The following is a 27876-nucleotide window of genomic DNA, read 5'->3' on the forward strand; positions in this document are numbered from 1 at the left end:
GTTTCACTGGGGAATCCCCTTCTCACAGCTACTTGATTGGCCGGTTCTGCTCCCCACGCCTCACAGTGTGCAGCGCTCATTGGTCGAGTCCACTAAACGCTCCAAAGATCTTGTTCTCTGATTGGCAAATCCCACCAGCCAGTCCGCTGAAGAGGCTGCTCTGTCACACCTTACCTCCAATATCTATTTCAAGGCTAGTTCGGGCTCTGATCGTCTGAATGTATGCTATTCTCACAGGCCTCCCTTAAATACACGTGCTTCCTGCCTCTTCCTTGTCCTGCAGGGTGAAGAACAAAATTTTGCTGGTAGGTGAGATCGAACTTTGAATCCCAGCCCAGACACTCCTTACCTTTGTAACTGTAGCCCAGCTGTTTAACTTCTGTATGCCCCCAATTTTAATAACCACGAGCACTAGAGTTAGGTGGCTTATTGTTTGATAGCTGTGTGATTCCGAATGGATTACTTAACTTCTCTGAGCCTCCTTTTCTTCAGCGATAAAACAGAGAGAGTAATACCTCAAAGACTCCTGGAAAGGATTAAATGAGGTTATGCATGTAAGGTATGTGGCGCGTAAGTTCTCAATAAATGTTATCCGTTGTGTGTTTAGAGGGAAGGGAATTTGCAGAACAATAAAGACCCAGCCTTGTCCTCCCGTGAATAAGGATTCAGTCCAAAGATCAGCTAGTGTGCAGACCCAAGTAATGGTGAGTGATATTATGGACGCAGTTGTTATTTTCCTGAGTGAGGGCAACCCCAGGGTCTGGTCCTACCTGGGCCTGTCCCTCGAGAGATGTCCCTCAGAAGTCTCTGGTGTGAGTTAGAGACCCAGGAGGAGCAGGAGAAGGATGAAGAATGTTGCATTGAAACCAGTGGCTCTGAGAGACCTAGGGAGTAGGACGGTGGCAAGAATATTAATTGTGGCTTTTAAAAATGCTAATGCAATTAAAATGAGCATTAAAAACATTAGCAAAGAAAGAAATGCATACTTACAAGGTTCCAATATAGGATAAAGGATCTGGATCCAAACACATTACTACAGGATCAGGAAGTGCAAAGTTTATGACAGAAGAAGGAAGATCTCAGGTGTGTTCCTGGGCATCCTTGTGCTACTCCATTCCCTGTGGTTGCCCAGTAACCCTCAGTAGCCATTCTCCCAGTCTTTACTTGGTTAAACAGTTGCAAGAACAAGATACATTGTACTGATAAAAATGAAAAGATCACTGGGTTAAACAAAGGGCACAAGAAATTGCTGTATTGGTTGGTCAAATGCAGCTTTTGGAATTCAGACTATTTTGTCAAAGAATGTTTCACCTGCATTTATTCCTCTAAAATTTTAGGGTTAAGCCCTACTATGCCTGAATTATTTTCATATGCAAAAATAATATACATATATCTGGTCAGTATGTTGGAAAGCCCTTTGAAAATTGGTCATTGCCTGCCCTTTGCTAGAGGAACCTGGAAGTTTGTGTCAACACTGGCCAGGGTAAACAGCTGGGCCAGCGCTTGCTGCATTTGAGACCTGGCTTCTTGTTAGCAGAATGTGTATAGAAATCTTTGTCAGAATCAGGTGTCAGGGATCAAAAATAATTTTTTTTTATACTTGCTGATGTATTTTCCTGTTCCAAGCGGTTTGGGCTTGTGCCCTATGGCATTTTTTTTCAAAGATTTTATTTATTTATTTGAGAGAGAGACAGTGAGAGAGAGCATGAGCGAGGAGAAGGTCAGAGAGAGCAGACTCCCCGTGGAGCTGGGGGCCCAATGCGGGACTCGATCCCGGGACTCCAGGATCATGACCTGAACCGAAGGCAGTCGTCCAACCAACTGAGCCACCCAGGCGTCCCCCCTATGACATTTTTGCCATCAACCTTTGGGCTGGAGTGGAAAAGGGGGAGGAGGGTGTGTAGGAGAAGCCCCATCAGACAGGAAGCGGAGAGAAAGAACTCTTCAATTGCTAGGAAAGGATGAGACAGGATCAGGGTGTTGCCTTAGGTCAGGGATACAGGGGACCAGGTAAAATGAAAGGCATCCCAACAGATACACTCACCCCCAACAGGTTTAGGAAAATTTTGCAAGTGGGCAAGCTATTGTTGCATTTTCTCCCAGCCCCACCTTCATGCTGCAAGATGTATCTAGACCAGTAGCCTGAAGCAGTCTCTGGGTGCCATGGAAGAGATCCAGAAGCTTCTGCTCCACTGGGGTAAACAGAGATGGTGGCTGAGAATTGAGAATTGGCAGGCTTGCCCAAAGGTTTCCCTGCAGTGGAGGTACAGGGACCCCATCCCACTGTACAGAAGTAGGAGGATTCTCGTGACAAGGGGGTGCAGGTAGGCAGCTCAAAGCTGAGGATGCAGGTGGAAGTTGTATCTCTAGCAGTAGCAGCTGGAGCAAGAGCCCAGGGGCAATGAGAGGGCCGTCTCCCAGAAAGCAATTGCCACATGGTTTGCCTGTTCTGAGGACACTGCAAGATATCCAGCCACAGATACCTCAACAGGATGAGGGAGGACAGGGGGTCCTGTCCAAAGGGTTTGAGCTCCCCATTCCCCCAGAGCAGCAGAAGCCATATGGCTCAGACCCAAGATCCCTCTCCCTCTTGGTGCCCCTGCAGTAATCAGGAGTAGAGAGGGAGGAGTGGGCAGAGAGCCCCTGGAAGGGCTGAGAACCCACTGCAGAGTGAGTTCACCTCGAGAGTAAGAGGGGATTTTAACCAGAGGAGCTGCAGTATAATTTCCCCCCACCTTTCATTTGGAGACTTTGAAGCAAGATAACAAAAATATTTAGGGAACAATAAAGAAACGCATATTTCCTTGCAAGGAATTGTATGGATTGTATGAATTGTATGAATTGTAATGCATACATTGTAATCCACTTACAAAAGTATACAGTGGCCAGTGGCATTGTCCTAAAAGGCAATGCGAAACCAACTGCCTTAAATCACATTTCCTGCGTTGTAAAACTCTCTCGGTTGAAAGGATAATAGTTTAAACATTTTTGTGTCATCTGTTCCAGAGCGTACGATGGTTCTCTGATCTGCAGATTCTTTACGGGAAAGGATTAGAGTTCATCATTTTTCATCCTGTAATTGATACACTAACTGCCTATTGAAACCCAGATTTCAGAGGCAAAGTACAGCTATTGGCTTTGTCTGCATATCTTACTCTGAAAAAAAAAATGGGTGAAAAATCCAGTGTGGCAGACACATGAAAGGTGTAAAAGCAATTCTCAAGTGACCCTTCAGAAGCACTATTAAGTTGCTTTCTGTAAAATCATTAAATGCCAACCTAGAGAAAAATTAAGATTGAATTTGCTGGGATGGTTACTTTGAAATAGTACAACTTTGGTGCCTGCTTTTCTATAGTGTGTGTACCTTTGAGTGATTTCTATCACTTTGACTTTGGCAAAATGTTCTTTCTCCAAATTAAAACTAATTCAAGACCCCATGGCTTATCAATAAGACTCAAATGGCTGGAACTCTGCGCAGGCATAGCAACCTCAGCATACCTTTTGTAATTTGCATAAAGTTCTCCGTAAGAAAAGAGTATTTTTGATTGTTATACTGTCAAAAATTGTTTAACATATTCAGTTTTTTTTCCCAATGGGGTGTACTTTTGTTTTAACCAATAAACCAATGAAATTATTGATTGTTAGTAAATTTATATGCCTAGAAATTACATGAAGCCTTTTTAAATTATATTCCATGCTGGGAGGAGGCGTATTATATTTCACACTAGGGCCTATATTTCCTGCCAGAAGGTCTTCTTATTCCCAAAAGACCTGCCTGGAACACGTACCCTTGTAGTCTGTGGGCCAAGTCATCTCCTTTAGGAAATGTGCTCACCTGGGCAGTGAAGACAACATGAGAGGGAACCTGTGAGGGTAAGGTAGGAGAGAGCCACAGGTAAAGAAATGCTTTTCCTGAGCCCTTAGGATATGCTGGGCACTGGGTCAAGCTCTTATGAGCAAATCCTTGCCTTAAAAAAAATTTTTTTTGTTGAAGTATTATGTACATAGAAACAAATGCATATAAGTGCACAACTTGATTCTCATAAAATTGTATAAGATGTGCACACCTGTGTGTTTAGCCCCCAAATTGAGAAACAGACCATGACAGCACCCCAGAAGCCTCCCAATGTCCTTTCCTAATTCCTTCTGACCCTCCGCAGGATGACTACTATCCTGACTTCTAGCAACATAAATTCAGTCTGCTTTTAAAAAGTTTTTTTTGGCGGGGGGGATAATCTTAGATTGTCAACAAGTTGGAACAGTGGCACAGAGAGTTCCTGCATACCTTTTACACAACTTCCCCCAGTGATGTAGTATTGAACCATAGAACAGTATCAAAACTAGAAAATTGACATAGGTACAATAATAGTAACTTAGCTACAGGTGTTATTCAGTTCTTGTCAGTTTTTATATGTACTCATATGAAATTTATCATATTACATAGATTCATTTAATCACCACCGCAGTCAGGATATAGAAACGTTCTATCACTGCAGTGTTCCCTGGTTTTGAACTTTATCTGAAGGGTGCCATACAATATACTTTCATTCCTGGTTTCTTTCATTGAGCATTATGTTTGCAAGATTTATTATTGTTGCTGTGTGTCATTGTAATTTGTTTATTCTCCTTGTATTCCATTGTGTGTGTATCCTATTGTTATGAGTGGGGCTGCTAACGAACATTCTGGTGACTAAATGTAAGCATTTCTGCAGGATCTATACCAGGAACAGGATTGCTGGGTCTTACATCATGTGTATGCTTATCTCTGATATGTACAGCGAATCAATTTTCTAGAGTTGTTCTACCAATTTACTTTCCCATAAGCAGTTCAGAGTCCTCATTTCCACATCCTTACCAAATCTCAGTATTTTCTGTCTTCTTCCTTTTAGACATGCAGTGGTATGTGTGTGGTACTGTGTGGTGAGTTTACTTTGCATTTCCCTGATGACTAGTGAAGGTAAGCACCCTTTTATACATTTATTTGCCACTTGGACATTCTTTTTTGAGAAGTGCCTATTCAAGTCTTTTGCCCTTTGTAAAAGTTACACCGTCTTTTTTTCTCCTCTTGATTTGTAGGAGTTTGGATAACATGCTTTGTTGGATATATGCATTACATTCTCTTCAGTCAGTCTGTTGCCTTTTTCTTTCTTTTTTTTTTTTAAACGAAAACTTTATTTTTGAAGAGCAGCTTTAGGTTCTCAGCAACTTGAGTGGAAGGTACAGAGAGTTGCTATATACCTCTTGCCCCCACTCCCACCCATTCTCTGCACTATGAACATCTGGCAGAAGAGTGCTACATTTGTTACAATTTGTTTATTCAATGAACTTACATGGATACATCATTATTGTCCAAAGCCCATAGTTTACATTAGGGTTCAGTCTTGACTTACTTTCTGTGGATTTGGAAAAACGTATGATGGCATGTCTACCAGTATAGTATTTTTTGGTGTGGACATATGTTTTTCAATTCATTTGAGTAAATACCAAGAAGGGTGATTGCTGGATTGTAGGGTAAGAATATGTTTAGTTTTGGGGCACTTGGGTGGCTCAGTTGATTAAGCGTCCAGCTTGATTTCAGCTCAGCTCGTGAGCGGGAGTCAGGCTCTGAGCTCAGTGGGGAGTCTGCTGGAGATTCTCTCTTTCCCTCTCCCTGTGCCCCTCCCTCCACTCACATGCTCATGTACTTTTCTCTCTCTCTAGATAAATAAACACATAAAACCTTAAAAAATATGTTTAGTTATCGTTTTGGGTTTTTTAAAATTTTTTTAAGGATTTTTATTTATTTATTTGAGAGAGAGAGAGAGAAGGAAAGAGAACACAAGCTGGGGGAAGGGCAGAGGGAGAGAGAGAAGCAGGCTCCCCGCTGAGCCTGCTGAGTCTGATGCAGGGTGCTATCCAAGGATCCTGGGATCATGACCTGAGCCACCTAGGTGCCCCAAGAATATGTTTAGTTCTATAAGAAACTGCTAAACTGTCTTCCAAAGTGGCTGTACCATCTTGCATTGCTATTAGCAATGACTGAGAGTTCCTCTTGTGCCACATCCTTGCCAGCATTTGGTGTTGTCAATGTTTTGAGTTTTGAGTGTTCTAATGGTATGTAGTAGTATCTTATTATTGTTTTAATTTGTAAGCGCCTAGTGAATACTGAGCATCTTTTAATATGCTTACTTGCTTTTGGTATATCTTCTCGCGTGAGGTGTCTGTTCAGATCTTTTGCCTGTTTTTAACATTTGAATTGTTCATTTTCACATTGTTGAGTTTTAAGAGTTCGTATATTTTGGCAACAGTCTTTTATCAGATATGTCTTTTTGCAAATATTTCCTCCCAGTGTGTGACATGCCTTCTCATTGTTTTGATGTGTTGCTTTTCTAGTTTCTTAAGCGACTGAGCCACCCAGGCGCCCCCCTTCTTTTCTAGTTTCTTAATTGCACTTCTGATGATCAGACATTCTTAATCCTAATATGGTCTAATTTATTTTAAAAATTCCCTTTTTGATTAGTGCTTTTAATATTCTATTCCAAAAACTTTCATCTATTTCAAAGTCACAAAACTATTCTAGATCTTGCTCTAAAAGCTTTGGTGTCTTAACTTTCACATTTAGATTTGTCATCCAAAGGGAATTGATTTTTACGTATAGAGTGAGATGGGGATCAACATAGTTATTTTTTCTCTGTAGATATGCAGTTGTCCCAGCACCATTTATTGGAAGGATCATGATTTCCCGGTTGCACTGCAGTGGCATCTTTGTCCCAAACCAGTTGTCCATAGATATGTGTGTCTGTTCACATAGATCTATTTTATTCTTCACAACAACTCTTTGGAAGAGGTGGGAGCTCTGAGTTCAGAACTTACTCAACTCTAGACCAGAGCTGCTTGACAGAGACCTGGCCCAAAACTGGCTCGAAGGTGGGAAACTTTTGTCATTGGAGCGAATCCTGTGGGCTTTGTAGTCTGGCACATTTGCACTTGAGTCTTTATTGCATGGCTCTGAATGAGTTATTGACTTCTCTGAGCCTGTTTCCAAATATGTAGGATGCAGATAATAATAGCATGGCAACACAGAACTTGAGAGACTTAGATAATTAAGTGTGTAGTGTTGTTGTTGTTGTTTCTCTCTGTTCTCTTAAGAATGATGAAGAGGAAGGCTTCCTTTGAGTGCCTTAGTGTACTTTGAGTGCCTCTTTCTGCATTTCCCATCTCCGTCCTGAAGCTCCTAAGGGAATGTCCTTCCTTGCGAGGACAGGGGAATGCAGAAGGTTTAGAAGGCCTGCCTCCTAGGGGGAACCAGTTGCTTCTCATCCTCAAGGTTTCTACTTTCATCAGACCCTCTGCTCTCTAGGGAAAGCCTCCCCGTGGGGAACTTAGTAAGTGCATGCAGTTCCAAAGCAGGTATGGGATGCGGGCAGAGAGAGGCGTCAGGCAGCCCTCATTCCTGGGCTTGACTCAGTAGCTCATCAACGTGAACGATCTCAGATGAGCTGCTCCCCTTCTCTGAGCCTGAGAGTCTTACTGACAGTGTCCCCAAGTCTCCTCGGCACTCATATTCTGTAGCTTCTTAACTTCTTACCGCAGTCTGTGGTTAAGTTCCACAGTAGGTTCCCAGAGATGCTGCAGAAAAGGCTCTCACCACACTCTCAGGGTGAATCTGTTCCCAGGGGAGAGCTGGATAGTGTGGCCGCTGTTCTTTCTTACTTGTCCCAAGGACAGACTCTAAAATACAAAAATAGCTTCATGCCCAAAGATGCTTACCACAGTATTGCCTGTGCTGGTGAAAACACCCAGTTTGGAAATAATTGCTCAGCTTTATGTCCCATTCGGGGGCAACTGCACTGGTATTCCGCACCCTGGATTCAGCACAGAAAATTCTAGTGTCGGCTTGGTTTCGGGAAGTAGGCACAATACTTGAAATAGAGTCATTTAGCCAAACATTAAATATTTTTTTAAAAGATTGTATTTATTTATTTATCTATCAGACAGAGATCACAGGTAGGCAGAGAGGCAGGCAGAAAGAGAGAGAGGGGAGGAAGCAGGCTCCCTGCAGAGGGGAGAGCCTGATGTAGGGCTCCATCCCAGGATGCTGGGATCATGACCTGAGCCGAAGGCAGAGGCTTTAACCCACTGAGCCACCCAGGCGCCCCAAACATTAAATATTTTGATCACACATTATGTCCTGGACTAAGGAATGGCTTTATGAAGGTGACTTAGACACTCTCTCCGCCCCCAAGGAGGTCACAGTTTAAGCAAGGAGGAAGAACCCTAAGGAGTGTGGTAGATGTCAATATGCTGGATTGGAGGCACGAGAAGGGTGCCAGGAGAGCCCAGTGAAGAGAGAGTCTTTTTGATGATCTGATAGGAGCTGTTTGCATCCTTCTGAGAGAGAAAGGAAGAGGCATGGAAGCCTGAGGTTACTGAGATTGGAGAGAAGCGGAATCCAGGTGTTACTCAAGAGGTAGAATCAATGTCCTGTGGTCTGAGTGGGTGGGGGGGCGGTGATGAGTCCCAGGATCCCGACTAACCGTGTAGGTGGTGGTATTTCTCCCGAGATGGGAATCCCAGGACGGGAAGAAGTTGGTGGGAAGTTAAGGGCTGTGTTGGGTTTTAAGCTGCCTAGGATGGGTTGTCAGGAGACAGATGGGGGATAAACTGGGGCTCAGGAAGAGAATGAGGTGAGGTGAGTGACCTTGCTTTGGGTCTCATCAGCCTGGAGTTGCTGTTTGAAGACTCGGGAGGAGAAGACATATGCAGGAGCGACTGTGAGAGAGGAGACTGAGAAGCCTACCTTTAGGGAAGGGACAGAAAGGCATGGGAAAGCAAAAGAAGAAAAGCCAGTGAATGAGGGAGACAACGAGCAGTCAGATGAGACCAGCAGCAAGAGGCTTCAGAAGGAGGCAGCTGCCCATCTGTCTTACAACGCTGGGAGGTCTGGACAGTTGAGGACGTATCTGTTAAATTTAGTATGGAAGGGATGGGAACAGGATCGTTTCTCTGCGTGGGGAGACCGGGCTCCATGCTACAAGGAGTTCTCAATAAGTGGGAAAGCAGAGGACAGTGAAGGGAGTCAACTCTTTTGAGGAGTTGAGGAAAAAGTAGGAAAGAACTTAGGGCAGTGACTGGGCATGAAGTTGGGGTGGTGGTCACAGCACTCTTTCCACCAACTTCCAGCTATTAAACGAGGTCCCAGTCTGCTTTGGGACCTTTCTTCTCCTGGCCAGGCTTCTCATGGGAGAAGGGGGCAGGATCAACTGTCTGTTCTCTCTCCCTTTCAGTGCATGTGTCCGCAGGCATGTGCACGCCTTGTTCAGGAAGCTGGAGTGAGAAGCCACGGGGTTAGATCTCTGCCCTTCCACCTGGTCTGGAGGAGCCCTGGGGCAGCCCCAAGTTTCCTGAGGGGCTGGGCCTGCATCTTTTTCTCCAAGATGAGGCTGAGAAGTGAGAGGCAGGCTGTGGACCATCAGGATCTGTCAGCAGCCTCTGCAAGTCTGCCCACCATCTGGGTCCCATCACACAAGTGGGGCTTTTCCTACATTAATCTCTGATGAGCTTGGCCCGGCTTTCATTTCAAAAGGCTCTACTTCTTTTCTGTCTTCCACCAACCCCTTCTTTACACCCCCTCCCCAAAACGGGACTAAAAATCATGCCTTCTTCCTTCCTTGGTTTCCCAACCCAGCTGGGGCCAGAGAAAGCTTTGAAATTGGAGCAAGGCTTGGGATGGGGAGGGAGGGGATACGGGTGTAGCTGGTGGGAAGGGGCTGGAGGAGGAAATGGCCAACTGAGTTCCCAAGCAAGGGGGAGAGAACAGAGATCTCTTGGATGGCCAGCTCTGTCTGGCTCCTTGGGGTCTCCACTCCTTTCCCTCCCATTTCCCCGCCAAATGTCTGTCCTTTACCCCAGTCTTTCCTCTTCTTGTCCTGCATCCCTGGGACAGAGATCATCTCCTGGCACTTCCAGTCCTCCCCTGGGTGTCTCTATAGATGAGGCACAACTCTCTTAACGTGTCAGGAAATGAGTCCCAACAAAAGCTGGCCTGTTATCAGCTGCCTGAAAATGGACTTCCAGGGCCGTGAGCCTGGACATTGGGGAGCTCAGTTTTCTAACTTCTTTCCTTCATGTTTGCCATATAATGCTGGAGACCAGTGCAGAATGGACGTGTGCCAAATGCAAAATGGGACATTGGGCTAACCAGGATAGGTAGAGTTTCATGTATCTCACAGTCCAGAAATCCTGGAATGTCAGAGGCAGAAGAGACTTTGAGACCTAGAGTCCAGCTCAGTTGTTGTAAGTGGATGGCTGCCTAGGGCCCAGAGAGGGAAGAGAGATCACACAGGGCCAGGATGGGAACCTGGCAGTGGGGCTCTCACTTATGGGTCTGCCTACTATGGGATCCTGCAACAGGCTTCAGAGATGCATTACTGATCATATGTCAAGGGCTAACTTGGATTCATAGTCACTGGGGGCCAGGGTTATCCTGAAAGTGTTTTGTGACAGATCGGGGCTCTCTGGATTGGTGGTGAAGAGTGGCTAGGCCACAAAGTCAAGGACCACTTTGTAGGAGGGGTGAGAGGGGAGGATCAGTGGCTAAGGGTAAAAAATAAGGTTAACGAGAGCCCGTTCTTATTAGATTCTGGCCGGGGTCCATCTCTTTCTGTTTGCATGAAGGAAGGATTCGTTTACTAAGGAAGACATTATATGGGCACAGGAAGGACTGGGTGACATGTCACAGAAAACCCAGCTCAAACTGGATCTGACAATAAGAGCAGTCATTAATTCACAGAGCAAGAAGTTCAGAGATAAAGTGGGTCTTAGGGTTGGTCTATTTAGCATGTCATCAAGCATTCAGGTTCTTTCTGTCTCTTAGCTTTGCCTTCCTTACTTTGTGTCACTTTGTGTCACAAGATAACTGCAAGTAGAAAAGGGAGATCCTCCCCCCCCCCTTTACTCAGTTTAATGGGAAAAAGGAAAATATTCTCTCCGTAGCCATGGAATATAAGTCTTTTTCTTGAGTCTGATCGGGCAACTTTGTGTCATATGCCCAACCCTGGGCCAATAGCAGTTACCAAGAGCATGCATTCTAGTCTTGTATTAAAATAGATATTTTAGGGGCGCCTGGGTGGCTCAGTGGGTTAAACCTCTGCCTTCAGCTCGGGTCATGATCTCAGGGTTTTGGGATCAAGCCCTGTGTCAGGCTCTCTGCTCAGTGGGGAGCCTGCTTCCCTCTCTCTCTGCCTGCCTCTCTGCCTGCTTGTTATCTCTGTCAAATAAATAAATAAATCTTTTAAAAAATAGATTTTTAAAAAAACCTTTCAATTTTTCTCAGAAATAAAAACTATATTGTTGGGGGGAAAATAATGGAAGGTTTGATGGACATCCTCAAGACAGAATCAATGAACTAAAAAGTAGTGCCAAGACATTCTCTCAAAATACAATTCAATAAGGCAAAGAGGTGAAAAGTGTAGACAGAAGTGTGAGTAGAGGGAGACTTCTAACATGTCTGTGATACAGAAAGCTGGAAAGAGCTTTGCTCATTGTTCTTATAGTAACAAAAAGAGAAAGCTGGATCAATTAGAAAAGGCATAATATTTCTTGAACCTCTCTGTAGTAGCCAGCTTCCAAGATGGCTCCCCATGATCCCTACTTCCTGGAAATTACACCTGTGTGTAATTTCCTGCTATATGGTACCAGTCATAGAATACAATAGAAGTGATGATATACCACATAAAAGAATATGGTTTTCTGTTTTGGGCTTTCTCTCTCTCATCACTTGCTCCGGGGGCAGTATGCTGCCAGGTTGAGAGTGTTCCAATGGAAAGGCCCAAGGAAATGAAGTCTCCAACCAACAACCAGCAATGAACCAAGGACTGCTGAAAACCACATGCATGAGCTTGGGAAGCTTCTTCAGCCCTATTCATGTCTTGAGGTGTCTATAGCCCTGGATGGCAGTGTGACTGCAACCTCACAGGAGACCCTGAACCACAACCACCCCATTAAGCCACTCCCATATTCATGAGACATGGCAGCTGTGAGATATAATTGTGTATTGCTTTAAGCTGCTCTGTTTGAGAGATAATTTGTAAGGAAGCAGTAGATAGCTAATAGCCCATCAGAGAGTGGAGGGTCCAGGATAACTGGCATCTGAAATCTAAGGAAATGCAGGGCCCTCCAAGCAGAGACAGGATATGAGCATTTGCTTACCTACAGCAGAGTATGAGAAGAGATCTGGGTGCCATAGAAAGAGGCAAAAAGAATAGAGACAAATACTTATTTATCTTTGTTGCATCGAATGATTTTTTTTAATGTTTTCTATTGAGGTACAGTTGACATGTAACATTATATTAGCTTTCAGGTATACAATGTAATGTTTGATATTTGTGTGTTTTGTGAAATGATCACTACAATAAGTCTAGTTGACATTGTTACAGAATTTTCTTTTCTTGTGATGAGAACTTTTAAAATCTACTCTCTTAGCCTCTTTCAGATTTGCAATATAGCACTATTAACTAGGGTCCTCATGTTGTACATGACATTCCCATGACTATCTTATAACTGGAAATTTCACCCATTTCCCTCACACTCTACCCCCTATGCCTGGAAACTACCAATCTGTTTTCTGTATCTATGAGCTTGGTTTTTGTTTTTGCTTTTGTTTTACATTCCACGTATAAGTGAGATCATTATGGTATTTATCCTTCTCTGTCTGACTTATTTCACAAGACAAATTTTAAAAACAAACTGCTAAAGGCCAAATGTGAGCTTATATGAAAGTATAGAAATGCTGGGACCTGTGAACAAGAGGGTAGTTCATCCTTGCGGGCTCCTCTCCATCAGCCTTTCCCTGCTCTTGACAAAGATCAGTGACAGTGCAGGAAGATGGAGAACCATGTCAGCCTGCACATTAATCTTGGATTTCCCAACACCCAGAACTATGAGAAAATGAATTTCTGTTATTTAAGCCACCCACTGTATTGTTTTTTCATTATAGCAGATCATCTGAAACATTATTTATTTTAAATTGTAATTTCAAGTTCTCTATTGTATTGATCCTGTATCCAACAAACTTGGTGAATTCACTTATTAGTTTCTTGATTCTTCATTGATTCTTTGGGATTTTCTACTTAGACAATTGTCATCTGGGAATAGAGATAGTTTTATTTTTCCTTTCCAATCTGTATACCTTTGGATTCTTTTTCTTGATTTCCTTCATTGGATAGAACTTGCAGAACAATGTTGAATAGAAGTGGTGAGAGAAGGTATCCTATCTTTGTTCTCAAATTTAGGGGGACAGTATTTAGTCTTTCATCATTTCTTTTTTTTAAATTTTATTTATTTTCAGCATAACAGTATTCATTATTTTTGCACCACACCCAGTGCTCCATGCAATCCATGCCCTCTCTAATACCCACCACCTGGTTCCCCCAACCTCCCACCCCCCGCCACTTCAAACCCCTCAGATTGTTTTTCAGAGTCCATAGTCTCTTATGGTTCACCTCCCCTTCCAATTTCCCTCAACTGCCTTCTCCTCTCCATCTCCCCTTGTCCTCCATGCTATTTGTTATGCTCCACAAATAAGTGAAACCATATGATAATTGACTCTCTCTGCTTGACTTATTTCACTCAGCATAATCTCTTCCAGTCCCGTCCATGTTGCTGCAAAAGTTGGGTATTCATCCTTTCTGATGGAGGCATAATACTTCCTAGTGTATATGGACCACATCTTCCTTATCCATTTGTCCATTGAAGGGCATCTTGGTTCTTTCCACAGTTTGGCCACCGTGGCCATTGCTGCTATAAACATTGGGGTACAGATGGCCCTTCTTTTCACTACATCTGTATCTTTGGGGTAAATACCCAGTAGTGCAATTGCAGGGTCATAGGGAAGCTCTATTTTTAATTTCTTAAGGAATCTTCACACTGTTCTCCAAAGAGGCTGCACCAACTTGCATTCCCACCAACAGTGTAAGAGAGTTCCCCTTTCTCCACATCCCCTCCAACACATGTTGTTTCCTGTCTTTCATCATTTCTTAAAAATTTTTTATTTATTCATTTGAGAGAGAGAGAGAGAGACAGAGACAGAGAGAGCATAAGCATGGGGAGAGGCAGAGGGAGAGGAAGAAGCTCTGCTCTGCTGAGTTGGGGGCTAAGCTGGGAGTTGACCTGGGGCTGAGCTGGGAGCCCATTACAGGGATCAATCCCAGGACCTCAAGACCAAAGGCAGATACTTAACCATCTGAGCCACCCAAGCACCCCAGCCTTTCATCATTAAGTAGGATACCACTTAGAGAATTTTTCTTAGATGGCTTTTATTGGATTGAGAAAGTTTCTTCTAATCTTAGTTTTCTGGAAGCTTTTCTCATGAATAAATGTTGAATTTTCTCTAATGCTTTTTCTGCATTTATTAAGATGTTATTATGTCTGTTCCTATTACTTTGTTGACAGTGATTTTTCTCTGTTACATTGATTTTCAGATGTTGAACTAACCTTGCACACCTGGTATAAGCCCCACCTGGTCATGATATATATATTTTTTCTATATTGCTGGATTTTGATTTTCTAATATTTTCTTAAGGATTTTGCATCTATGTCCATGAGCATATTGGTCTATAGTTTGCTTTTTTCGCAATATCTTTCTTCTGGTTTTGGTATCAGGGTAATTCTAGCCATATAAAATGAATTAGGAAGTATTCCTTCCTCTTTAATTACCTGAATGTTTTTGCATATAACTGGGTATTATTTCTTCCTTAATATTTGGAATATTGGAATTTTCCAGTGAAGACATCTGATCCTGGAGTTTTCTTTGTTGGAAAGTTTTTAATTACTAATTAAATTTTAATACTATAGTATTATTCAGATTGTCTAATTCTTCTTAATATTTGGTAGTTTAGGGGTGTCTGGTGGCTCAGTCAGTTAAGTGTCTGCCTTCGGCTCAGGTCATGATCCCAGGATCCGCAGGAGCCTGCTTCTCCCTCTCCCACTCTCCCTGCTTGTGTTCCCTCTCTCTCTCTGTCAAATAAATAAATAAAATCTTTTAAAAAAGTATTTGGTAGTTTATGTGTTCAAAAATTTTTCTATTTTTTAAGTTATTAAAGTTTATTGGAATTGTTTGCACAGTAATGTCTTATTCTGCTTTAGTGTCTGTAAGGTCTGTAGTAATCTCCCTTCATTCATTCCTGATATTGATTATATGTATCATCTCTCCTTTTTCTTTTTCTTAATCTGACTGGCTAGAGGTTATCAATTTTATTGATCTTGCCAAAGAACCACTTTGGATTTATTGATTTTTCTCAGTAATGTTTTTCTTTTAAATTCTATTGATTTTTGCTCATTATTTTTCCTCCTTCTACTTGGTTTGGATTTAATTTACTTTTTTTTTCTGTTTTTTTGAGATGAAAACTTAGATAATTGATTTCTTCTATTCAAACATATGGATTTAATGCCATATTTGTCCTTTAGCTGCACCCCACGAATTGTAATATGTTATATTTTTATTTTCATTCAATTCAAAATATTTTCTGATTTCTCTTGCAACTCCCTCTTTGACCCATGAGTTATTAATAAATACATTGTTTAAATTACAAATATTTGTGGATTTCCCAGACATCTTTGTTACTAATTTCTAATTTAATTCTGCTTGGCAAGGGAACATACTTCATATAATTTCAGTTTTTTGAACAATTTCTTGAGGTTTGTTTAATGACCCAGAATGTATCCTCTCTTGGTGAATGCTTCATGTACACTTGAGAAGAATGAGTATTTTGCTGTTGGTGGGTGAAGTTTTCCTTAAATGTCAATTGGTCAATTCGATTAGTAGTGTTATTCAGATTCTGTATCTTTTTACCATTTGCTGTGTACTTATTGTTACTATTACTGAAAGAGTTCTGATGTCTCCAACTATAATTGTGAGTTTGTCTAGTTTTCTTTTTAGTTTCATTTTTATATTTCATATACATTGTTAAATTTATGGGAATTAAGTTGTTTATAATGATATTTCATTTTCCTTTAGTGTCCATAGGACCTGCACTGATGCTGCTTTATTAAATACTGATATTGGTAGTTTTTTCCTCTGCCTTTCTGGATTAATTAGGATAGAGGTATATCAATTTTATCAAGCTTCTCTAAAAAACAAGACTTTGATTTTAATGACTTCCCTCTGTTATTTATTCTCTATTGCTTTCTATTTTATCCATTCCAACTTTAATTTATTATTTTTTCATTCTTATATTTACTTTGTCTTTTTCACCCCCAAGTCTCCTAATAAAGATGGTACAAACTTCTTTTTTTTTCTTACATTTACTTTGAATTTAATTTTTCTTTTCTCTTTCTAGTTTCTTAGAGTGAGAATTAAGATAATTGATTTGAGACATCCATTCTTTTTTAATATAGGCAATTTTTAAATATAGGCAAAAATAGAAACGTCCCATAAATTTTGATGTACTATGTTTTAATTTCTAATCACTAATTTAAAAAATATTTTCTTCAACCTGTGGATAATTTATTTTTTTAAGATTTTATTTATTTATTTGACACACAGAGAGAGATCACAAGTAGGCAGAGAGGCAGGCAGAGTTGGGGGGAAGCAGGCTCCTTGCCGAGCAGAGAGCTCAATGCGAGGCTCGATCCCAGGACCCTGAGACCATGACCTGAGCAGAAGGCAGAGGCTTAACCCATTGAGCCACCCACGCGCCCCAACCTATGAATAATTTAGAAGTGTTTTATTTCTGGATATTTGGAGATTTTTTTTTAATATTTCTGTTGATGATTTCTAACAATTCCATTGTGGTAAGAGAAAATGCTTTTTATGACAGTATTCTTTTAAATTTATTTAGTCTCAGTTTATGGCTCAGTATATGGTCTATCTTTGAAATATTCCATGTCCCCTTGAAAAGAATGAGTATTCCGCTCTTGTTGGGTGGAGTGCTCTATGAATGAAAGTTAGGTCCAGGGACACCTGAGTGGCTCAGTGGGTTAAACTCTCTGCCTTCGGCTCAGGTCATGATCTCAGGGTCTTGGGATCAAGCCCCAGTGGGGCTCTCTGCTCAGCGTGGAGCCTGCTTCCCCTCTCTCTCTCTGCCTGCTTCTCTGCCTACTTGTGATCTCTGTCAAATCAATAAAATAAAAAAAAAAAAAAAGAAAGTTAGGTCCAGTTATTGATAGTACTGTTCAAATCTATATAAAGCATTACTGATTTTGTCTACTGTTAGTTTTTAAAAGATTTTATTTGTTTATTTGACAGACAGAAATCACAAGTAGGCAGAGAGGCAGGCAGAGAAAGAGGGGGAAGCAAGCTCCCTGCTGAGCAGAGAGCCTGATGTAGGGCTCAATCCCAGGAGCTTGGGATCATGACCTGAGCTAAAGGCAGAGGCTTAACCCACTGAGCCACCCAGGCGCCCCTACTTGTTCTTTGAATCATTAGTAAAAGGTGTTGAAATCTTCAACTATAATTATAATTTCTTTGCTTTATATATTTTGGAGTTCTATTATTAGGTGCATGCAAACTATTGATTGTTATGTTTTCTTGATGCACTGACTCTTTCATCATTAAATGTTCTTTTTTTAAAAGAGTTTTTTTATTTATTTGGGAGAGAGAGAATGAGCATGAGCAAGGGGTTGGAGCAGAGGAGAGGCAGAGGTAGAAACAGACTCCCTGCTGAGCAGGGAGCCCAACATGGAGCTTGATACTAGAACCCTAGGATCATGACCTGAGCTGAAGGCAGATACTTAACTGACTGAGCCACCCAGGCACCCCAGGAATATCATTAGAAGTTTTTTAAAAGGGGGCTCCTGGGTGGCTCAGTAGGTTAAAGCCTCTGCCTTCGGCTCCGGTCATGATCCCAGGGTCCTGGGATCGAGCCCCACATCGGGCTCTCTGCTCAATGAGGAGCCTGCTTCTCCCTCTCCCTCTGCCTGACTCTCTGCCTACTTGTGATCTCTGTCTGTCAAATAAATAAATAAAATATTTTTTTTAAAAAGAGAAGTTTTTTAAAAGAACATTTAATGAGGGATCCCTGGGTGGCTCAGTTAGTTAAGTGTCTGCCTTTGGCTCAGGTCATGATCTCAGGGTCCTGGGATGGAGCCCCTCACCAGGTTCCCTGCTCAGTGGGGAGTTTGCTTTTCCCTCTCCCTCTCCTCCCCACTCATGTTTTCTCTCTCTCTCTCTGTTTCTCTCTCTCTGTCTCAAATAAATAAAATCTTGAAATTAAAAAAAACCTTCTAGTGACATTCCTTGCTCCAAAGTCCACTCTGTCTGAAATTAATATATTCATTATAGCTCTCTTATAACTAATCTTGTGTAAAGTTTCTTTTTCTATTCTTTCCTTTTTAACTTACTTTATATTTTAAGTGTTTCTTGGGTGCCTGGGTGGCTCAGCTGATTAAGCATCTGTCTTCAGCTCAGGTCATGATCTCAGGGTCCTGGTATCTAGCCCCATGTTGGGCTCCCTGCTTAGCAGGGAGTCGTCTTCTCCCTCTCCCTCTGCCCGCTCCCCACTCATCATGCTCTCTCAAGCTCTCTCTCTCAAATAAATAGAAAAAAATCTTAAAAAAAAATACCTGTTTCTGTAGGCATTATAATTGGCTCATTAAAAAAAGTCTCAATCTGTTACTAGATTATTGAGATCATTTTTAATATTATGCAATGATTGGATATAATAATATAATAACAGAGTTTTAATCTATTATCTACTTATTTGTTTTGTATTTATGCTATTACCCTATCTCTTTTTTCTTACTTTTCTTGTTTCCTGTCTTTTTTTTGATTAATTTTATTTTTAATTTCAGCATATCCCCACCATTGTTATATTAGCTATAGCTTTTGTTTTAGTTATTTTAAAATGATTTAGAATGAGCATACTTAATTTATCTTTATCACATGACATTCTGCCTTCATATAATGTTATACCATTTTGTGTATAATGGACAACTGTATATTATGCAGTCTTACAAATTAACTTCCATTCTATTGTGTTATTTATCATACATTATACTTTTATTTATGTAATTTACCATTAAAAACATAGTTATTTTTTGTTTTAGACAGTGAGTTTAAAAAGAAAATTTTTACTGAAGTGTAATTTATATAATATAAAACTTACCCATTATAATTTTCCATGAATTTTAGTAAGTTTACATAGTTATGTAATCAGTTTTAAAATAATTTCACTACCTTGAAAGTCCCCCTGTGTATTTACAGTCAACCCCACTCCCATTCCAAGTATGGCTAACCACTGATCTGATTTCTGTCTCTACATTTTTGGCTTTTCTAGAAAGTTCATATAAATGGAATTGTACAATATATAGTTTTATGGATTTGACATTTCATACTCTGCACATTTTTTTGAGGTTCATCCATATTTTTGTATGTATCAATAGTTCCTTTCCTTTTTTTATTCTTGGGCAGTCCATTATATGTGGATGCCATATTTGTTTATTAATTCATCCCTTGAACATTTGTGTTATTTCAAGTTTGGAGTCATTATGCATGATGCTGTTATGAACTTTTGCATACAGTCTTAGGGTACACAAATTTTCATTTCCCTTGTGTATCTATGTAAGGGTTGACTTTCTGGGCCCTGGAAGTTTATACACAACTATTTAAGTAACTCACACTGATTTCTAAACTGAATGTACTGTTTTACATTCTTACCAGTAATGTATGAGCATCCCCTTTATCTACATTCTCAAAACTTGATGCATCAGTCTTTTAGTATGTAGATACTCTAGAGAGTATAATAGTGTTATCTTATTATGGTTTTAATTTAGATTTCCCTAATGACTAATGATACTGGGTATCTCTTTATATACTTATTTGCCATCATGTATCTTATTTGGTGAAGTGTCAGCTCAAATTTTGCTCAAGTTCTTATTGTTCTTATTGGTTTTTTTTTTTACTTCTTTCTATTGTGTGGATATATTTCTGGACTCCCTATTGTAATCTTTATGTATATCCAAAAACCCATATCACATTGTCATGATTACTGTAGCTTTACAATAAGTTATGAATAAAGGCAGTGTAATTCCTCCAGTTTTGTGTTTTTCCAAATTATTTTGGCTATTCTAGGCCCTTTCCATTTCCATATGCATTTTAGGACCAGTTTGTTACTTTCTACAAAATGAGCTTGCTGAGATTCTGATGAGGATTTCAATGAATATGTGGATTAATAGGGGAAATTGCCATCTTAATGATTTTGAGTCTTCCAATCCATGAAGAAGGCATATCCCTTTATTAATTCACATATTCTTAAAATTCTTGCTGCTATATTTTGTAGTTTTCAGTATATAGGTTTTGCATGTTTGCTAAGTATATTCCAAATGTATTCCATTTTATTCTTTTTAATACTATTATTATGAGCATTCTTTTCATAATTTTGTTTTTATATTGTTACTATTATACAGAAATACAATTTATTTTTGTAAAACAATTGATTTTTGTAATACAGTTGATTTTTGTATATTGAATCTGTGTTGCATTGCCTTGGTTAGTAGTTATAGTAGCTTTCTTGTTAATTTCCTTAAGATTTTATACATAGATGATCATGAATATGTGAATGAAGACAGTTTTACTTTTGTATTTCCACTCTGTATGACTTTGATTTCTTTTATTTATTTTATTTCACTGGTAGAATCTCCAAAACATGATTTCATAGAAGAGGTGAGGCCAGAAATCCTACTAAGTTTATCATGTTAGTGGAAAAACATTTAGTCTTTGGGCATTAAGTATGACATTTGTTGTAAATTTTTAATAAATACCATTATCTGGTTGAGGAAGCTTTTTCATATTCCTACTTTTTAAAGAGTTGTTAAAAATCATGACTGGGTGTTGGATTTTATCAAATCCTTTTTCTGTGCCTATTGAGATGGTCATGTGGATATTTATTAATATGGTATATTACATTACTTGATTTACTTGATTTTTGGGTGTTAAACCAACCTTGCATTCCTGGGATAAAGCCCACTTGATCAGAATGTGTACTTCTTTTTGGATATTGCTAGATTTGTTTGCTAACATTTCCTTAAAGAGTTTTACACCCATGTTTGTGGGTAATTCCTTTTGGACAGTTTTTCTTATGTCTTCAAGTTTGTTGATGTTTTCTTCTGAAGTCTCTAATCTTTTAATCCTGTTTTCATTGAAAATTTTGTGTTTTCATCTCCAGAAGTTCCATTTTCTTCTTTAAAATATCCTCCATTTCTTTTCTTATTTTGTTAATATTTTTCTCTACATTCTTGAGCATATTTGTAATAGTTATTTTAAAGTCCTTGTTGGCTAGTATCATCTTTGTCATTTCTGTGTCTGTTTCTATTGACTGATTTTTCTCCTTGTTTTAAGTCACAGTTGCCAGGTTCCTTGCATGTCTAGTAATTTTTTAAAATTGTTTGAATGAATGTTATTATCACATTGTTGAACATCTGGATTTTGTTTCTTCTAGAGAATATCTAGAGTTATATCTTACAGTTAAGTTATTTACATATCAACATGGTCAATTTCACACTTGTTTCAAAACTTAATTAGAGCAGGTCCTTCATAGGATTTACTCTGGGCTAGTTTAGTTCTATTTCTATGGCAAGACCCTTTCTGGAGGCTCAATTAAATGCCCCAGACATTCAATGAGGTCTCTCCACTGTGGCTGGTAAAAACCTGAATGTCTCCTATTCTTGCATAAGCTCCAGGAATTGCTCAGTTTACAACTGGTCAATAGTTCTTTGCTCAGTCTTATAGTTTTCTGCCTTGTATATGTTTACTTTAGTATTCATCAACAGACAATCTATGCATATTTCTGGAACTCTTTTCCTACATAACTCCCTCTACTTTGATACTCTACTACACAATTTCCAGTTACCTCAGATTTCCTGCTGTGATCTCTGTCTCTTCAAGTCGTTGAGACCACCACCCTCTGCTGGGGCTTCCCCATCTGTGTGTCTTTTTCCAGAAAATTCCTGTAGGCAGAAGGTTGGAGCTTTCTAGTAAGACTCATTGCACTTATTTTCTTTCCTCTTAGGGATCCTAGCCCTGCATTGCCTATTGTCCAATGTCTGAAAACACAGATCTCATGTATTTTTGTCTAATTTTCTAATTGTTTATAATTGCATGGTAGGTGTGCAATTGCAGGATACTCTGTTGTAAGGTCATGTTGTAAGGTCAAAACAAAATTCTTGTTTTCTAATTGTGTTTTTGTATATTAGCTCCCTATTTTATAGATACTTAAATATCCTCACAAATCATCTTGGGGATGTTTATTAGAATATTGGGTGTGGTGCAAAAAACAATGAATACTGTTACGCTGAAAAGAAATAAAGAAAGAAAGAAAAGAATATTCTTCATGTTTTTCAAGTTTCTTGAATTGATGGTATTTCACTGATGGAAATTCCCCACACCATCTCAGCTTGCCTCTCATTTTAGGGCAGTCCATCATTTTCAAATAGCTAGTGAGTTTTAATTGACTAGTAATATTTATAATAAAGGTCTACATTAATCTGAATTGATATTATGTGGGGGTTTCTCGACATTTTTGTAGGTGGGTGATGGGGAGAGACACACCATAGCCATTCATTCACTGGCTAATGCTGGTTCCTCTGATGGAGGGAACACAAGGATATTCCCACACATGATCTCTTCTAATCTTTACATGATTCTCACCACTATTATAATGATTATTCCAATTTCACAGTTGAGGAAATTGAAGTTCAGAGATGTTCAGTAACTTTCTGAGGTCACAGAACTGTTGAGAGAAGTAATCAGGATTAGAACCCAGAAGTTCTGTCCAACCTATGTACTATGCTATCTCCCATTTGCTTGATAGCTTCCAGAAATTTTGTGTATTTGGCCTATTGATGGAACTATTCCATGTTTTTCATTATAGGTACAGATATTTTCTAGTTTTAAATTTTCTTTGTCATATCATATAGCTTTTTTGAGTATTTTGAAAGTATCTGTGGTATTAGTCTTTTTATCTTGAAACTATAGCCCACATTTTTTAAAAAAAGATTTTATTTATTTATTTATTTATTTGGGAAAGAGAGAGCAGAAGGAGGATCAGGGGAAGAGGGAGAAGCAGACTCACCATTGAGCAGGGAGTCCAATGTGGGGCCCAATGCAGGGCTCAATCTAGGGACCCTAGGATCATGACCTGAGTTGAAGGCAGATGCTTAACCAACTGAGCCACCCAGAAGCCCTATAGCCCACAACATTGTTTTCCATATTATCAACTATTTACATCAAATTCATCTTAAGTTAAAGTTCTCAGTGGAATGACTGAAACAAAGGAAGACATTTTTTTAAAGTAGGCTTCGTGCCTAACATGGGCCTTGAACTCACAACCCTGAGATCAAGACATGAGACCAAGACACCGACCCTCTACCAACTTAGCCACCCAGGAGCCCCAAGGAATAGACATTTTTGAGGGACTTCATACATGCGTTGTAAAACTAAAATAAAATTCTAGTCAATTTTACCAAGACTCATCAAGTGGTACATAAGAATGCCAGCTGTTCCAAGAAGTGTAGTTTTTAATTGGTGTCTTTGAGAGACCTGAAGTTTCTAAGATGTCTAATGGTAGAATTTGAGGCCCAGTGACATATGTGCAGAGGAGGTATTTTTGGGAACAGACCCTTGCCTATACCTCCCAAATCCCTTACAGACCCCCTTTCTCATTGGGCAGCCCCTCCTGCGCATGTTGGGGGCAGGGCCTGTGCTGGGGGCACCTCTGCCAGGACCCTGCTGATCTATGTTCTCGCCTGACACTCAGCAGCTGTCGTGGAGGCGTGGGCTGCAGGCGCTGTTCCCCATGGGCCGTGTGCAGGCTGCAGGCTGGGATCCTTTCCCGCCTAATCCAAGGGGCACTGGCGGTGGAGAGGGAGACAGCTGGGTGTAACTGATCTGCAAAGGAATGGAGTGGTGCAGGCCTCCCAGTGCTGGGCTGGGCTGTCTGTAGGCTGCCCTCTCCAGCTGCCTCATTTTAACCCTTCCCTCTCTTACTTCTGTCTCCCCTCTCCATCCTGGGACTCCATCCCTGGAACATTCCCAGACCCCTAGGAACATCCCTGGCTGGATCTAAACACCTTGCAGAGGACCCAGCCTTCTAATAGCTACTGTTGGGGAGGCTAGGGCAGGAGTAAGAGGCGCCTGTCTTAGATGGAGACAGAACTCTTGGAAGGCCCAGCAGGTGACTCAGGCAGGGAAGGCTGTGAGGTTCGAGCAAGGAGACCTCTCATGGGTTGGAAGTCGGAGGAAACTCCCTGGAGGATGGAATGGAAGGAGCACTGGGTTTGGAGTCTGGTTTGGCTCTGCTCACTTTGCAGTGAGACCTTGGGTAAGTCACTGTCTCTCTCTAGGGTCAGTTTCTGCTCCTGGAGATGTGGAGTTCGAAGGAGTTGACCTTAAATGTTCTGTCCACAGTAGCAAAAATAGCTCCGTGCATTAAATTCCTATGATAAGTCACGGGCTTTACCTGTAAACATTCTCACCATGACTTTGCCAGATTCTCTTTTCCATTTTAGTGATGAAACCGAGATTTGGAGAGGATAAATCACATAGCTGTTCAGAGAAAGAGCCAGACCCCATCATCCAGGCTCTTCCCCCAAGCACACGGCTCGCTCAGCTCCAACCATGTATAACCAGTGCCTGAGCTCAGGGGGAGCTGGGGCAGGAAACACAGCTGTCTGGGCCCAGCATACTCAAAGGCTCGGTCATGAGCCCAAGAGCTCCTGCAGGAATGGTAGGCTGGGGGTCCGTCAGGCCCTGTGCTCCAGCTTTTCTCCTACTCTGTGGCTCGCTCTGGCTGGGATTGCCTGGCTCAGCCAGGCAGCTTCCCACAGGGCAGCAGACTCTGCAGTTGTCCGGCCCATTCCCATCCATGATCTCACTTGACACTCATGCCAGCCCTAGGATGTAGAACCTGTCACCCCTCCTCATAAAGGGGGACTGAGGCTTGGCGTTTGCCAACATCCTATAATTGGGAACTGGCCAAAGAGAGACTAGAATATTCTTTCCACTATCCTATCTGGCTTCTGGGAGGAAGGGGCCTGAATGGTAGCTGTTAGCCACCCAGCATTCTGCTTCTTCCTTTTCCCAGTGAGAAGGAAAGTCTGGGTGTGGACTCTGGAATGAGACAAGTACGGGCTCATGTCCTGAGTTCCCCCACTCTCCAGCTGTGCAGTTGCTTAACCTCTCTGAGCCTTAGCATCCTTCTCTGTTGTAATAAAACGTGGGTGAAGAATGAATGAAGGTGAAAGCAAGGCCTGTGTCCCCCTTCCCTAAGCAGAGCATCGAGCCGCACTGGCATGTGACACCCCAGGCAAGCAGAACCAAGAGCCGGGGGGGCGCCATGACCAAAAAGAAGGAGGCTGTGGGCGGGGGTTTTGCAGCTCAAGGTTGGTCTGAAGACTAGGCAGGAGCTGCCCAGAGAGAGTAAGGAAAAGGTCATCCCAGATGAGGCAAGAACCCCAGGCAAAAACGCAGACGCAGGAATGGACGTGGCATGTGTGTTGGGGGTGGGTGGGCAGGGACACACTATCTTTCGCTAGCTGGAGAGGACCCTGTCCCAGAGGGAGGTCAGTCTTCATGGCAAGTGGGGGCTGAGTAGCAAACCTCCAGAATGGCTCAACTCTGAAGAATGAGTTCTCCAAGCGTGCAGGGGCTTCGCCCACCATCTTGCCCACCTTTCTCCTCCTCTTCCCTCCGCCCTGGGCTGCCAGGACCTCTGGGCAAAGGGCCGGCTGGTTATGCAGTTCCAGCTTGGGAGAGACAGCTGTGCAGGCCTCCTGTCTGCTGCAAGGGATTAACTGGCACTGCCGCAGTATGTTGGGGTGCACCTGGCTCCCTGGATCTGCCCACCATTATCCACTTTAACTTCTTGCTGCCCGGCTCCTTACTTGTATGTTTAAAGGTATGTTTATACTCAGTTTCCAGTGGCCTGTGTTAGACACTGGGGACCCAGGATGAATAAAGATGGAAAGCAGGGTCCACTCAACCAGAGGGTCCTTACCTGTCACTGCTCTTCCTCATGGTAGCCAAGGGCCCTCGGAGACCCTGATCTTTCCCCCAGCGAAACCCTTCTCTCTCCACTGGCTCCTCCCAGCATATATGGCCAAGTCACTGCCTTCCTCAAACCTTCAAACAAATAAATCTTCCGTTGACCTCATGCCCTGTCTCTCTTCGGTCCTACTCAGCCAAACTCCTAAGCTTTGTCCCCACTATCTCCACCTCCTCACTGAGAAGACGTATTCTAGACCCAGGTCCTTTCTTCCTGGGCATACAGCTGGACTACAACTCGCAGCCTCCCCTGCATTTAATTGTGGCCACATGCACAGGTTCTGGCTGCTGAGATGTGAGCGAAAGAGAGCAAGCCACTTGCTTTCCTATTTCCCCAGCCTCCAGTGCGAGCTGGCTTGATGCAGGTGATCCTGTGCTGAAGGTGGTGGTCCCTCAAGACAGAGGAGCCAGGGTTTCTGAATCATTTTGGATGGAAGGTTCCTGATACTCAGAAACACCTGTGTTTGTTTTTGTTTTTGTTTTCTTTATAAGAGGGAGACATAAACCTCTATCATGTTTGAGCCACAGAAAAGGTCTGAGCTGCTGTTCATTAAAAAAAAAATGAGGAACTTTGCCCCCCTTCTCCTCCACCTCCTCAGGTGGGACAGTCCAGGACAGCAGGGAAGAGGGGATCTGGAGCTCAGAAAAGAGGGTTGGAAGTGGGGAAGGCTTTGCTTCAGGGAGGGCAATTTCCTGGCACAGGATGTGACCAATGTTCTTATACAAGTAGCATCTGACCTTTAGCTTGAAATCATTTCTGTTTGGTCCAGGGTTGTGATTGCCATCTGCCTTCCCCAAATCACCAGGAGCCATGTGAGGCTCCAAGTCCATGTGGTTAGAGCCCTGGGGAGATATAAAAGGCAGGGCCATAGCAGGGCGAAGGCGCTGGGGGAAGAGGCTGGGCTGGGCAGGTGCTGACCCAGTGTTGGGAGTGGCGAGGAAAGGGTTAAAGGGTCTGTGAGCAGGATTGGCTCTCCACTCCATGAGGGCGGTAAAATCAGCATGTCGCCTCCAATTTGCTCTGGCCTGACCTTGAACGTGAATCATTCCATCACAATGTCCTTATTGATTTCCACAGGAAGAAGATTAAGCCCAGAAAATCAGGGCGGGAACTTGAGCCTGAAGCAGGGAAAATGGGATGGTTCTGGGGCTCAAAACCCCTCGTGTTTGCAAAGACGTCACAGGGGGCCACAGGCTGTGCAGCCGCCCAGCTCAGCTACCAGGTCTTGGAGGGGCTGGGTCCTGGGTTTCTGTTTCCTTACCTGGCCAGTGTGTGGCCTGGGGGCTTTCCTCAAGCTGTAAATTAGGAAGAGAATGGGGATGGGAAAATGCCGTAGATACTCCTTGAGCCTTGAGTCTGTCCTGGGGTGATCATTTATTTCATCCTTCTGTACGCAGTGACAGTCTTTGGGACCCTCAGAACCAAAAAGGATGTTTTTGGTTCTGAGGGTTCAACCAATGTTGCCATTGAACCAGCTGGCCCAAACAGCCAGGAAGGGCCCTCCTCAGGCCTGTAAACCCTTCAAGGGAATGAGCCTGGGGTGTGTGTGTGTGTGTGTGTGTGTGTGTGTATGAACGCATACATATGTCCCCCCCCCCCACATAGATGCATAAAGGTGGGTCGTTCTGTGGGAACTGACACACAATTTCCTTTCTTTGTTTAAGGTATCCCGGAGAGCCTGCTGCGTCAGTATAAGAAACAGCTCTAGAATCTTCACGGTGTGTCTGTACTGGGCAATCTAATCATTCCCTATCGGAAGGCATGTCAAGTTGTTACTACTTATACAAAAAAATAAGATAATGCTATAATAAACAATTGGCACTTGCCTCCTTGTATGAATTACTTCTTTAGATGCGGTATT

The 27876-nt window shown here is 41.9% G+C and overlaps 1 long non-coding RNA gene across 1 annotated transcript; it reads left to right on the plus strand.

Annotated features, from left to right (window-relative positions):
- Window positions 1-170: 170 nt before the first annotated feature.
- LOC106005715 lies at window positions 171-27841 on the plus strand. Its single transcript, XR_001179287.2, has 4 exons — window positions 171-305; window positions 4890-4957; window positions 27093-27237; window positions 27680-27841. It is a non-coding gene; the product is annotated as an uncharacterized LOC106005715 (long non-coding RNA).
- Window positions 27842-27876: the final 35 nt, after the last annotated feature.

This window comes from Mustela putorius, unplaced genomic scaffold, assembly GCF_011764305.1.
Source record: "Mustela putorius furo isolate JIRA1106 unplaced genomic scaffold, ASM1176430v1.1 tig00003859_pilon_pilon_pilon, whole genome shotgun sequence".
Taxonomy (NCBI): Eukaryota; Metazoa; Chordata; class Mammalia; order Carnivora; family Mustelidae; genus Mustela; species Mustela putorius.